The following is a 13,615-nucleotide window of genomic DNA, read 5'->3' on the forward strand; positions in this document are numbered from 1 at the left end:
AGATAATTAGCGTACAGACAAAATTAAATTGTAAAGTAGCTTCGATTGCAAAGTGAAATTAATATTTTCCTGATAACTAAGTTTATTCACGGAACGGTTTACAGTAACAATTTGTTACAGAATATTTATAATAATTATTTCGTGGCAAACTGCCAAATAAAGATAAAAAGGAACCCGCCTTTTATTTTCACACTAGTATTTAATTTCACACATTTTCATATTTTCTCCTTAAAACAGGAAGAAAGGGATATTCCCAAGTTCTTAAAAAGTTTCGTGGTAGACAAATCAGTGTTAACGAACACTACACTCCAGCACCATGACCGATAAGAAAAATGATGATAAACAAAAACCGCCGCCTCCGCCGGCTCCGGCCGTCTCTGGCACCTCGCAGCAGCAGCAGCAGCAGCAGCAGCAGGCTGACCCGCTTTCCCCTGAAAAAATCAAAGATCTCATATCGGAAGCGTTAAATGATAAGTTAAACGAATATTCGGCACATTATAGAGATTTAATAAAACAAGAATCCGAGATTATGCAGCTCGAATTAGAAACAAAATGGGCAGGGTTTAAGGACACAGAATCACATCGCAGATTATTAGCCGATACCGACATTTTAGACCTAAAACGCAGAGTATCAAAACTCCCAGCGGACGGAAATCTTGGCCCATTGTTTGCGGAAAAAACGCTAAACGAAAGTCTTAACATGACTCATTTTAACACCATAGGTGACGATTCAATTAATGCCACTTTTTATGACCGTATATCGGTCCAGCAAAAGATAAACGTGGTTGAATGGGTCGCCAAGGATAGGATGACAGCCCCAGGTTGTATGGCCTATTCAATTGTAGGCTTTATAGGTCCGGCGGATAATGACAATTGGATGAATGTAAGAGAAACTTCTCTAACTGAATATGAAAAAACCTTGCTAGAAAGGATTCCCTTTATCCCTGATAGGATTAAGTCGTTAGAACCCCTCCGTAAAACTACAAGGTCTGCACCCAATGTAGCAAATAGACCCTCTACAAGAAATACGCCAAACACAGGCGCAGCCGCAACGGCAACAACTAGCGCCGCCGACGATGACTTTATTAAAGAATGCTTTATTAAGGGACAAAAATGGGATTCCGATTTTGCAAGGGATGCCCCTAGGTGGGACGGTAGGGCTGATTTTGATAACTTCTTTTCTAATATGTGGAGGGTTGCAAAGACATATAGAATCTGTGACCCAATCCTTTTTAAGGATATTTTATACCAGCGAATTTATGACTCTAGAGGGGAACGATTAGGAGACTTAATTACGCCTGAAAGAAATCAGGCCTTATCTGCTTTAAGTTATTACCTGATGATTAGGAGGCTGGTCACTCCTTTCTCGGATCCAGAAGTAGCCTCTCAGTACTTCTACAACCTAAAACAGGAGACTAATCAACCCCTTGACACCTATTTTGAAAACAAACTTAGGGTGTTCAAACTCATGAATCCTGGTCTCATACCTAAAAAGAAGTGGAAAGAATTCTATCTTAACGTTAGCAAAAATCTGCTGTATACCAACCTTGCCATAGACATGGCCAATTATGTTGAGAGCATGCAATTTTTGGACGATTACAACGCTTACTTAAATAAACTTATTAATCTCGGACAGAGATACGTTAACTGGGATGGGTCTGGCCATATTAGCAAGGAAAACCTTTCTGCTTGCTATTCTCAAGCTATGGAAATGTTCCTACCTAAAAATTCTGCGGAAACGAAAAAACAACCCATAATCAGTATTATCGAAGATAATATCCCCACTAACACGGCAATGTATAAAGAAAACTTAACCGAAGAACCTGACGAGGTTCCTTCTTGGGTAGACCATGAGGATGATCCTATTGCTTGGGATCAAATCGAGGGCGTTATAGGAGCCTTTAATGGGAGGAGTAAAAATATTAAATGCTGGCATTGTAATATCCCTGGCCATGTAGTGCAAAATTGCAACAAAAAGAAAGCTGGGGAGCCCCCAAATCCTGAGTCCCGCTTTGGTAAAACACGGAGTAAATTCACGCCCAGAAAAGCTCCAAGTAATAGTAATAAAATACCTGAGCAGTATGCGCGTAAAACTATCAACCAAATGGATCAGGAAGCCAGCGAAGAATCTGAAATAGATAAATATGTTCAAGCGATTGTTAAAAATCACGTCCTCTAAATATAAAAGTGGATTTATGCGATATTAATTGTCCCTATCCCAGAAAATAAAAATTTGCTGAATGAGTTTCATATTTTGATATGAAAGATAAACAAAATATCCCATGCCAAGCTAAGCTTGCAAATTCCTTAATATCAAATATCCCTTGCCAAGCAATGCTTTGGCGCGAAAAAATAAAACAAATTATTGTTATTAAGTCTGACTAAGCAACACAAAATAAACTCCTCCCCCTCCTTTCCCTATCCAAATGTAGCTGATACAGGAAATTGGGGGAAGTAGGGAAGTAACCTGAGGAGCATTTCACATGCACTTAATATTTCCATTTTTTTAAAATCTAATAGTCTTTATCAAGAAGCTAATAAGTGAATACCTATTTTCTATTTAGTAGTATTTATTTTTAATATTGCACGACTTATCTAATATGTAAATATCGTATATTTTGAATGTATATATAGTAGAATCTAAAACATTCTAGTTTAATTTTTAACCGCTAGGGGAACTTAAGCGAATTATCTGTATATAAACAATGATTTTTGAGTTGAACCCTCAGTATCGACTTTATCTGAGAGTTGCTCACTCTTAGCCTCTGATTTTTGTAGCTGAAATATCTCAGCAATTATGTATATTAACTTATCCATATGGATACATATTATTGCATTTTGTACAGTGACAATAATAGAACTATATTTAATTTATTATGTATCCGAAAGATGTCGCCTAGAATGCTACCGCGGTCCGTATAAGTAAATGATAAGGTTAAGAAGGGGGGGGGTCTATGGAAAATCTGTATAAATACAAGCAAATTTTCAAATCTAATTCAGTTGTCCTTCAGTTCTTTGTTGTTATCATTTACTCATTTTTGAGCTGCAATCAAGCAGCATTTAAAAATTAAAATCTTTAGTCATTTAAGATGTGATTAATAAAATCTTAAAACATTTTGATTAAATTATTTTCCGCTAGGATTACTAGCAGAATGAAATAAAGTTAGTTCTATTAGCTTCCGCTAGTATTACCAGTGGAATAAAAAGTCTATATAAAAGTGAATGCACATTATTAATCGAGGCCAGTTACTACCAAAGCAGTTACTACAAACCACATCCTATTTTTTTAAGCTGATTTCAGCATTAATTATACTCTAGTAATTATATAAGCTTGTTCTACCCCATAGGTGGTAAAAATTAAGTATAAATACTAACAATATCAGAATAATAAACCAGTCATCATTGACCCTCTTTATTATATTAACCATATCTAATAATTTTTGAGCTATAATTTAGCGCTAACCTTAAATTATCTGCATCGTGAATCAGATACTGACTAATGACACTATATTTTGTATAAATACAGATGTAAGTCAAAAAATAAGTCAGTCTGTTTTTAATGTCTTGTTAGTTGCAAGCTGAACACTTATTTTTAAGCTACTTTGTAGCCCTTCAATCTTTTAAAACTTTTTAGTTCAGTTTTATTCCGATAGGTTTCTATCATATATCCAAGTATATAAATAAGGACCCGTATAAAAATTAAGTAGTTTCTTTAGAACTATTAACATTCTCATGCTTATTGAGACATTTCTGGAGCTGAAAAGCGCTTGATAAAAAACTTAATGAAACCCAGAAAGCTATACAAAATTATTTTAACAATTAACCATATTGTTAAAACATTTCATTATTTAAAAAATTTCGACAGACAACTATACCTGGAACACAGGAAGTCTCTGTGTGAGGATTACCATCGTCTAACCGCTGAGGTGGGAATCTTGGAAAATATGCATCTTAGGCTTCGACTAAAAATATAATTTATTTTATAATGCCTATCTGTGCAAAACTAAAAGTTCTTAATCCCGTGGGGGGGGAATTCCTGCAACACGCTTTAGTGGATACAGGAAATAACTTTAGGTCCCTTATTTCTAGAGAAATCTTAGATGATAATAAAATCACATTCACCCCCGCCAATCTTAGCGCTCTGTCTGTAGATTTAAAACCAGTAAATATCATAGGACATGTAAGTTTAAAATTCAGCTTTGATGGGTCAGATAAAATATTCGAAGAAACGTTTTACATCCCTGAAACGACGTCTAAAATTATAAATCTAGGATATGAATTTCTCAAGTTAATCGAATTAATTTATTATTAGATAAGTTTTCCTTTGAGCTCCCCAATGGCGAGCAAATCCCCATAGAAAATTCAACAATTAATATAGTTGAAGAAAGTAAAAACGTACCCTTAATTCCTACAAATAATGTTCATACGGAACAAAACTCCCTTATCCCGGGAATAAATTGGAGTAACAAGGGGGGTACTGGGACATTGAAACAAAATAAAACATGCGTAAAATTAGCAAAGAAAACAACATTCTTGCCGGGGGGGAATACAACGGTGATAATAACTCCTATTCATCAGAAAAATAGGAAGCTGTATATATCCCCAAATAATTCTAAAATGACAAGCCATAACGGCTTAATGCTTATGGAGGGTATTTATAATGTAAATGAGAAAGGAGAATGTTGGGTAAATTTTGTTAATTTAGCAGGAAAAAATATTACCTTATTGGATAACGTTAAAGTTGGATACTGCTTTGAATTCGAATCAGATCCCCCAAATTCCTGCAATAAAAGTATTAATCAAATAAATGAATTATCAGGAACTACACTTCTTAAAAGAATTAAATTCATTAAAGAAAAATTAGATTTAGAAAATAGTGATCTTATCAAAAATAACCCAGGGATGAAGGAAAAGGTAATAAAATTATGCCTTGATCATTTTGATATATTTTCGGCTGACGATGCCGATATCGGTAACTGTGACCTCTTACAGTATAAAATAGACTTGATCCCCGGGGCTAAACCTATTAAGGCTAGAAACATTCAGTTAAACCCATTATACGAAGCCAAATTAAAAGAACAAATTGAAAATTGGCTAAGGGGGGGCGTCATTGAGGAGGGCTACAGCGAGTGGTCCTCCCCAATCTTTGCGGTAAAGAAAAAACCGACGGCTGGGGGGGAAGGCAAGCTTAGGTTCGTTATCGACTTTCGTGCGCTTAATAGTGTAACACGAAAAATTAATTGGCCCCTTCCCCTGATTTCTAGTAATTTAGAAAAATTAGGCACTGGTAATGTATTTACCACCCTCGATTTGACTAGCGCATTCCATGCGCTAGCCATTTCGAAGGAAAGTAAACACTTGACCGCGTTCACAGCCCTTAACAGGCAGTATCTTTTCAAGAAACTGCCGTTTGGACTGTGTAACGCGCCAAGTGTTTTCTGCCACTTGATGGACAAAGTCCTAACCCTTATCCCTGGCTTATATGAATTTATAATATCTTACCTTGATGATCTTATCATATTCTCAAAGAATGTTGAGGAACATCTGAGACATCTCAGAAAACTCTTCGGAGTCCTAAAAATAGCAAAACTTAAGTTAAATCTAGCCAAATGTAAATTTTTCACATCCGAATGTACATATTTAGGTCATATAGTCAGTTCCCAAGGGCTTAAAATAAACCCCGAATATTTAGAACAAATTAAAAATTGGAGCAGGCCCAGGACTGGCAAGGAACTCCAGCGTTTCCTGGGCTTCTCCAATTATTATAGGGCCTATTTCCCATCCTATGCGAAAAATTCTTGTACCCTAGATGAACACAGAAATGATAAAATTATCGATTGGACCGATTCCCTATCAAAAGATTGGGAAAATTTCATAAATATGTTCTCAAATTCTATAAGTAAAGGCTACCCCCAGTGGGATAATCCTAACCCCTTTATAGTAGACGTAGATTTTTCTACGAGTTATTTCGCTGGAATTCTCAGCCAAAATCAGGGGGGGGTAGAAAGAATTATTGGAATATGTTCCAAAAAATGTAACGGGGCAGAGAAAAATTATCCAAGTTATAAAGGTGAATTAGCATGTCTAGTATTTGTTCTTAAAACCTTTCTTCATTATTTAAGATTCAGAAACTTTATTGTGCGTACAGATTCGATTTCCTTAGTTCATTACAAAAAATGGCAAAAAGGAACAATAAATGGTGTAACTGTAAGATGGATTTACTTCATCCAAAGTTTTGACTTTACAGTAATTCATCGAAAGGGTAGGGACCATTGTAATGCCGACAATTTATCTAGAGGGCAATTTTTATGCAAAGAACATAAGGAAACCGATTGTGAAAAATGTACTAGCTCATTTACCTTGGATCCTTATGAACAGGATTGCCCATACCAAGACCAGATTTTTGAGTTACATTCGGCTTCGGAAGTCGGTGTGAACAATGTTTGGCAATCTGAAACACAAAAAGATCAAGTATTATCTGAAATTCGTAGGTGGATATTCGAAAAAAAGAAGTTGTCGAGCTTTGAGAAAGCTGAACTAACCGGCCGGAAAGAGGTCCTTTTTAAATTAATAGAACATTTATACGTTATGGAAGGACTTCTAATATTTAGACAACCTCTTAGCAATGGAACATTCATTGAAAGACCCGTCGTACCCATTGGATTATATAATAAAGTTTTTGAATTGGCACATAATAATAGTATAGGTCACAAGGGGGTTAACGAAACAACACGCAAGACAAATGAAAGATTCTTCCTTATAGGAATTAATAAGTTTGTCGAATCACGCATTAAAAATTGTATTACCTGCCTAAGAAAAATAGGACAGGTACCTAAACACAAGCAACCTATCACCCATTCAGCCATTAGTCACGAGATTTTTGGCCAGGTGTCAGTAGACCTTATCGGTCCTTTAACCCCTAACTATTTTCAAGGACAACATGTCCGTTACATATTTATACTAGTTGACCTATTCTCTAGGTATATTATCGCTCACCCCATCAAGGACGCCACCGTGGAAAGCACGGTGAAGGTCATCCTTGAACAGGTGGTACCCATCTACGGCTTATTTCGGTCATTGAGAAGTGACAGGGGAACAAATTTTACTGGGGAAGTTTTCAAAAAGGTTATGGATGAACTAGGTATCGAAACTAAACTTATTCCCCCAAGAAACCCTAATAGTAACCCATGTGAAAGGCATAATCAAAGCATTTATGCAGGTCTAAGATCCGATGACCGATTTGAAAGTAAAGACTGGGCAAGAAAATTAGCCTTGACCACTTTTGTAATTAACTCTAGTACGTCTAGAAGAACGGGGTATACGCCTTATTACCTCATGTTCGGCAGGCAACCAACTCTCAATCTCGATTTCTTTTCTCCAATCTTGCAGAAAAGGCAGGACATTGATTGCAGATCTTACTTGAACTACCTAAAAAATTTGGAAGAAATTATTGCACAGGTTTCCAAAAAATCTAAGATTTATTTAGAGTTTCAAAATAAATCTAGGAAGGCTTCATCTCCCCTTTTTGTTAACGACGTGGTCTTTGCATTTTTTAACCTAGTCAAAATAGGGGTCAGTAAAAAATTGCAATCTTTCTATGGGGGTCCTTTTATTGTAACAAAAAAATTCTCAGAGGCCCTTTTTGAGCTCAGTCCCTTTGGATCAAATCCAATAAAAACTAACCAAGTTGTTAGTAGAGATAAAATACGGAAAATTGATTCTAAAGTAGAATTATTGGGGGAAACACTTTCCTTTAACGTCTTTCCTATTGAGGAAATCGTCCCGTCTGAGGAAATAACCTTAGGAATAGATAATACCGGGCAAGCCGAAATAAACGATAATAAAGGTATGGAAAATGACGATTTTACCTACCTAGATAACGATGGTGACGATTTTATAGAAGGAAACCCTGAAACTAGTCAGGATTTACCCCAGGGGGAGGTGGATTGTGATGGGGGAGGGGATATAATGGAAAAAAACTCACCATTTGAGTCACAGCCCAAAGATCAAGAATCCCCTGGCGCAGATCGGTCATCCGGTCCTCAAATTCACGTCGAAAATAGTTTCTTGGAAGAAACCGTCCCGTCCGAGGCTTCTTTCTTTGCACAAAGACCCAAACAATCCAGCCCTGAAAAGGTTATTAACGTTAACAAACAAAGCATAGTACCCAAGTATATATTAGAAGAAGAAAGAAAAACTAGGTCACAAGGGGGGGATAACCGCATACATGTCCAAATCGGACTGCATAACCCAATTAAAAGGAAAAAATAAAATGTATATAATTATATAATATAAAACCAAGGTGGCAAATGTATATAGCTTAATCTACGTATGTATAATAACGAAAATAAACAAAAAAATATATGTTAAAACTAACTAATTAACATATTTCAGAGAAAAACGAGAAGCATAAAAATAAAATGCAGCATCATTTGGCAAAGGCACCAGGAGCTCGAGGTAAATTTATTTTGGGATTCTTGGGGCTTTTTATTATTTTGGCAAAATCAAATGCGTCCGAAATAATACAAATAGATGCGACTCAATGTGTAGCAAACGAAAATCCGCGTTTGAAAATCTCTGAATGCGCTGCGTTTCTTAATATTACTAATATTGAACAAAAACAATTTCACCTGCTGCAAAAGGTTGAAAGAAAAATTATACCTGGAATTCGTTGCCACCTCCGAACCAGTACTCATTACTGGTATTGTGGCAGATATAGCCACATACACCTCGCTGCTCCAGCTCTTGTAGAGATACCGAACCTCGTAACTTATGAAGACTGTTACACCATGTCCAAAACTAAAATATTTAACTTTGAAGGAAAATCAGTCTCAGTGTATGAACACCAGATGTCATACACGCGTTTCCTGGTAAACGGGACACTTACTTACCCCAACAACATCCTTAACGGCATCGACCCCGCCTGCGAGGGGAACGGCGTAAACATTAACGGCATTTTTATCCCTGGGACATTTGAGGAAAAACAAATAGGGGTCCAGGCTGAGCCTGTTGAATTATTACAAACAAAAGCGGGCTGTTACCTGGGCAGTCACTGGGTGGGAAACAATTGTTTAGATCACAATCTGAGATTAGGCTACGATAGAATTATCTCAGATGATAAAACTGATAGCGCACAAAAATTCACTTCTCCTTGGCGAACGGTAGACATCTTTAATATTTCATTGTTTACATTTGAAGGAGAACAGGGTACCCAAAAATATCTAGTGATCGATCCCCAAATTACTCTAGCACTAGAACTTAAAGATAAAAAACATTTTGAAAGTCTAATTCCCGAATTATTTTATTACAAAACTAATATTGATAACTTAATGGTATGGTTCACAAATGCTATAAAACCATATTTCCCACTCTTAAACGCTAAGGAAAAAGATGATATGTTACCACTAGAGATTTTCTATTCCTACCAACAATATAACAAATTAATTGTCCCCGAAACTCGCTGTTTACAGAACCATTTTCTGTCTAAAAGCAGTATTCAGACTCATCGTAAAAAACTAGTTAGGGCGCTCGGTGAGCTGGATTTAGTAATACAGTGCGACAGTCTTAAAATCAATGTTTCTTTGGGAGAAAATTTACCCTGTTTTGTGGATCATTTTTCGGTTTCATTTAATAATAAGACTATGGGAATATCCCCATTTTCACGCAGATTGGTTAATACCACCCATTTAACCCCGACTAAATGTGCCGAAAATCCAATTTTCTTACATTTGTACCAAGGAAAATTCCTCGGTAATCAAGGGCAGGGTATGCAAATACTAAATGTAAATCAATATCTTATGGATAAACCGATTAGCTTATTTCTATATCATTCTTGGCAAAGCCTAGAAAAAACTAATTTCTCAGAAAGTGCCGAGGAATTATACCTCAGCCAACTTGCCGCAGACTCCAATAATTTTGAAGTAAAAATAACTGACTCCTGGTTTATTCAAACGTATCATAAGGTGGTTGATTTTCTATCCAGTACTTGGTATCATATAGTGCTTGTAGTAGCAGCCATCCTTACAGGAATAGGGTCGTTATTATGCGTCGCTTTTATTATCTACATATTAGCCTGCACCAAAATTCACGCGTACAAAGAAGGAGGTACGAGTGAAACGCACGAATTGCGGGATTTTGCAAATAATGGGGAAAACTAATCCCCTCAAAAACGGACGACCTGTATCAAGCATATATACCTATAAAATTGTCGTCCCTAAAGGTCGTCTTTGTAAAAATATTTCCTTATTCGGTATAAGGAATTAATGACCCTTAATTTTAAGTTTATTATTTTTGTTTTAGGATTTCCCAGGCGGAATTTTTCAAGGGGTTTTCACCACTCCCATGGGGCCGGTCACTCTTCATACCGTCGAGAATATGAAGAGGCACCCTTTTACAATGAAGAGGACTATTACTATGACAGCAATCATGGCTATCCCCAGGGCGGCCCTGAGGAAGCCTACTATGAACCTGATGAAAACAGGTATCAGCCGCGTGTAAAACCGCCGCGCAACCCTGAAAACCTCAGTGAACTGCAATGTGTCTCAAAGTCAATCCACGTTTACCGCCAAGCGAGAAAAGATGTTCCAAAGGAACTCCTAGACTTGCAAGAAAAATTGCGGCAGGCTAAAAACTTAGAAGCCAACGAATATTCCGATAAAGCCAGGTCTAGAACCAGGCCTCTAATGGAACAAAATAGGGGAGGGGAACCGCAAAAAAATCGGGTGGAATCGCCGCCAAAACGTAGTGCCTCACCTGAATTGGAGGTAGTCGCCGTAAAATCTGCCCCAAAAGCGGTAGAAAAACGTCCGCCAACACCAACAGGCAGCGGCGGCCCAGTAGCCAAAAAGGCTAAGGTGGAAATTCAACCGCCTCCATTACCCCCTAAAAAGAAAGAAACATTAGCAGAAAACAAAAGTGAGCCTAAGGCTTTTTGGGTGACCGCTGAGGAATGGAAAAAAGTCCTATCCTCCACTGTAAAAGAAGCAATGGAGGAAGCTCTTCTCCCCTTCCAGAGAAGTCTGGAAACTAAGATTGCTAGCAATGCTTCATTTGTTGAGAAAGCATATATACAACATGGCAAGCGCCTTATTGAAATTTCCGCAGAATTACTGCGGAACCGCAGAACTTTGCGCGACAAAATTCGCACCGTCTCTGAGGACTCGACCGTTGAGTTAAAATCACGAATGACCACGGTTATTGAGGCCACTAGTCGACTGTTAGACCAAAACTCTGACAGGGTAATTAAATATATTAATACTCGTTGTAATGTAATGAATGTACCTGGGCAGAATGTGGCACCCATAGAGGCATCTCTTCCTGCTGGGGACGTACCCCGGCCAGATGATGATGGAGTTGAGCTGATCTCCCATTATGGCGGTTCTGAATGCTCTGATGAGTACAGGCCCACCGATAGAGAAGGCAATCCAGAGGTCCTGGATCCTGCAGAGGAAAACAGTGACACAGAGCTCGATAATCAAATCAATGAGCTCTTTCCATCTGGAATTGATCTGCCTGTTAATCCGCAGGCTGGCGCTGACTCTGAAGATCCAGTAGCCACGGCTCCCTGTGAGGGCATGTTAGCTCTCCAGAATGCTGTTGCTCCAGAGCCTCCAGCAGCTCCAGAAAATCCTACTCCCGCTGAACCCAATCCTGTGGATATCGTAGAGAGGGCCATGGCCGCAATCGAAGAACCTGCGAGTACCACATCAACCCGCAGAAGCCGGCGTGCAGGTCAACTGTGAGGGAATATTTCATATTCCCTCAGAGGGGGCAAGTGTGGTAATCAACACCCAAGTTTATGTATCCTTATCCCTGTTCACATTCCTATACTTCTCTGGCTGAGTCAGACCTCCACTTGTAACCGCCATCATACTCCATCCTGCTGTGTTGAGGGCTAGTTGATTGTTGCAGGCCAAAGAGTGAATACGCTTCCTCCCGTCTGCACTCGGTTAGATACAAGCCTATAAGTCTAGGCTGGCGGTATCTATATTTCCCACGTGTTCAAGTACGTCGTTTCTTACCTAACTAAGAAACAGGACGTCCAAGCCTTTAATATATATATCATAATAAATATATCCTATAATAATAATCCCATTAATCTGCCTATTTCTAACCAGTTTTATATGTTTAATAAATGTGTATTTTTTAGAAATACTTTGTTAGATTATTGATTATTAAATTGTATCGGAGCTACTCTATACTCGTATTCGCAGTCTGTCTGTACATCCCCTCATACGTCAGTATGTCGTTACAATGTCATTAGAATAGTATTATATCGATACTATGTAAATTATTACCACTTTTTATAAATACCATTTTGTATACATAAAAATAATGGCAATGATTTAATTTTTTCGTCAGCCTCAGCCAAATGTTTAAAATTTGGCTTATTTTATTTCTAGTATGATTAAAAATGTTATAAACGACAGAAAGTTTATATTTAAAAAAAACTTTGCTTAGACGTCTAAAAGAACAATAAAAAATTTACCTGAAATTAGTAAAGTGAAAATTTTTTTTTTATAACATAAACACAATGTTCATTCTTATTAGTCAGGTTAGGTTAGTTTAAGAAAGGATTGGATGAACCCTCATGGCATAGACGTCCAAGGGGGGGGGATAAAGGGGTGATTACCCCCCCCCCCAAAAAAAAATGCCTCTATGAAATAAAGATTACCCCCCCCCCCAAATGAGCTTTTTTTATTTTCAAAATTTTACCCCCCCCAAAATAAAAAAGCTTGGACGCCCCTGCCTCAGGGTAGTCCAAAAGAGCCTACAAACAGTTATTAGATTTTAGATGTTTTTAATTTTTTTTCCAATTTAGAGAAAAAACAATGTTGATAAAAAGCGGCATTTAAAAAAAGGGAACAATAATAACATGCGATTTGTTAAATACAATGATAAAATTAAATAGATAAAACAGAAAAATTCAATTTTTATTAAATATGATTGACAAGTATTTATTTAACAAATATTACGTATTGTTTGTTGTTATAAAACAGTAAGATCCACAAAAGCAATAATAATTTCTAGTAGAGCTTTTTTTTAGTAGCGAAGCTACTCTCTAATTCTAAATGCCCATCTGTCCAGTTTCACTCTTTGTCAGCTATGCTCAGATGGAAACGTGATTTTCTCGACAGATTTTCAAGACAAACGGCTCAAAATTTGAAGATTCTCTATATTTATATAGAACTGGTAATCTTATAACGTAAAGTTATTTTGTATGTCCACTTATCCAATTAACCGATTGAGTTCTACATTTTAGGAGATTTTAAGATTTACATAAGTCCAAGGAACTTTTAAGGCAGCATAAAGTCTTCTTCTTCTAATCTAAAACCAGTAGCGTATATTGAAATAGTATATAAATTAGCAAACAGTGACTAGTTTGTATAACTAGCTATAAAAAAAAAGACAATATAAAACAAAATGCATAACACTGCATATTTAAACATAAAAGGTCAATTATTTGCTCATCACATGCTTGCAATACCAAGGATGACAACATCAGTAAAAGCAAAGCTCAAAAATTATACAATTTCTAACAAAAACGCTTTTTATAATTAGACAGAATTTTTGCATTATTAATTTGCTACCACCTCTTAATCTATCTTACAAAGTT

At 37.0% G+C, this 13,615-nt stretch overlaps 1 long non-coding RNA gene across 2 annotated transcripts; it reads right to left on the reverse strand.

Annotated features, from left to right (window-relative positions):
* Nucleotides 1-211: 211 nt before the first annotated feature.
* LOC145334297 (uncharacterized) lies at nucleotides 212-5,659 on the reverse strand. 2 transcript variants are annotated; one of them, XR_013884800.1, is made up of 4 exons: nucleotides 5,503-5,659; nucleotides 4,722-4,781; nucleotides 3,876-3,962; nucleotides 212-2,129 (listed from the first exon to the last, which is right to left on the reverse strand). It is a non-coding gene; the product is annotated as an uncharacterized LOC145334297 (long non-coding RNA). The 2 variants fall into 2 exon arrangements; XR_013884799.1 differs by having other exon boundaries at nucleotides 4,722-5,650.
* Between the last annotated feature and the right edge of the window lie 7,956 nt (nucleotides 5,660-13,615).

This window comes from Acartia tonsa, chromosome 12 (genome assembly GCF_053477335.1).
Source record: "Acartia tonsa isolate MP-2025a chromosome 12, ASM5347733v1, whole genome shotgun sequence".
NCBI classification, from domain to species: Eukaryota; Metazoa; Arthropoda; class Copepoda; order Calanoida; family Acartiidae; genus Acartia; species Acartia tonsa.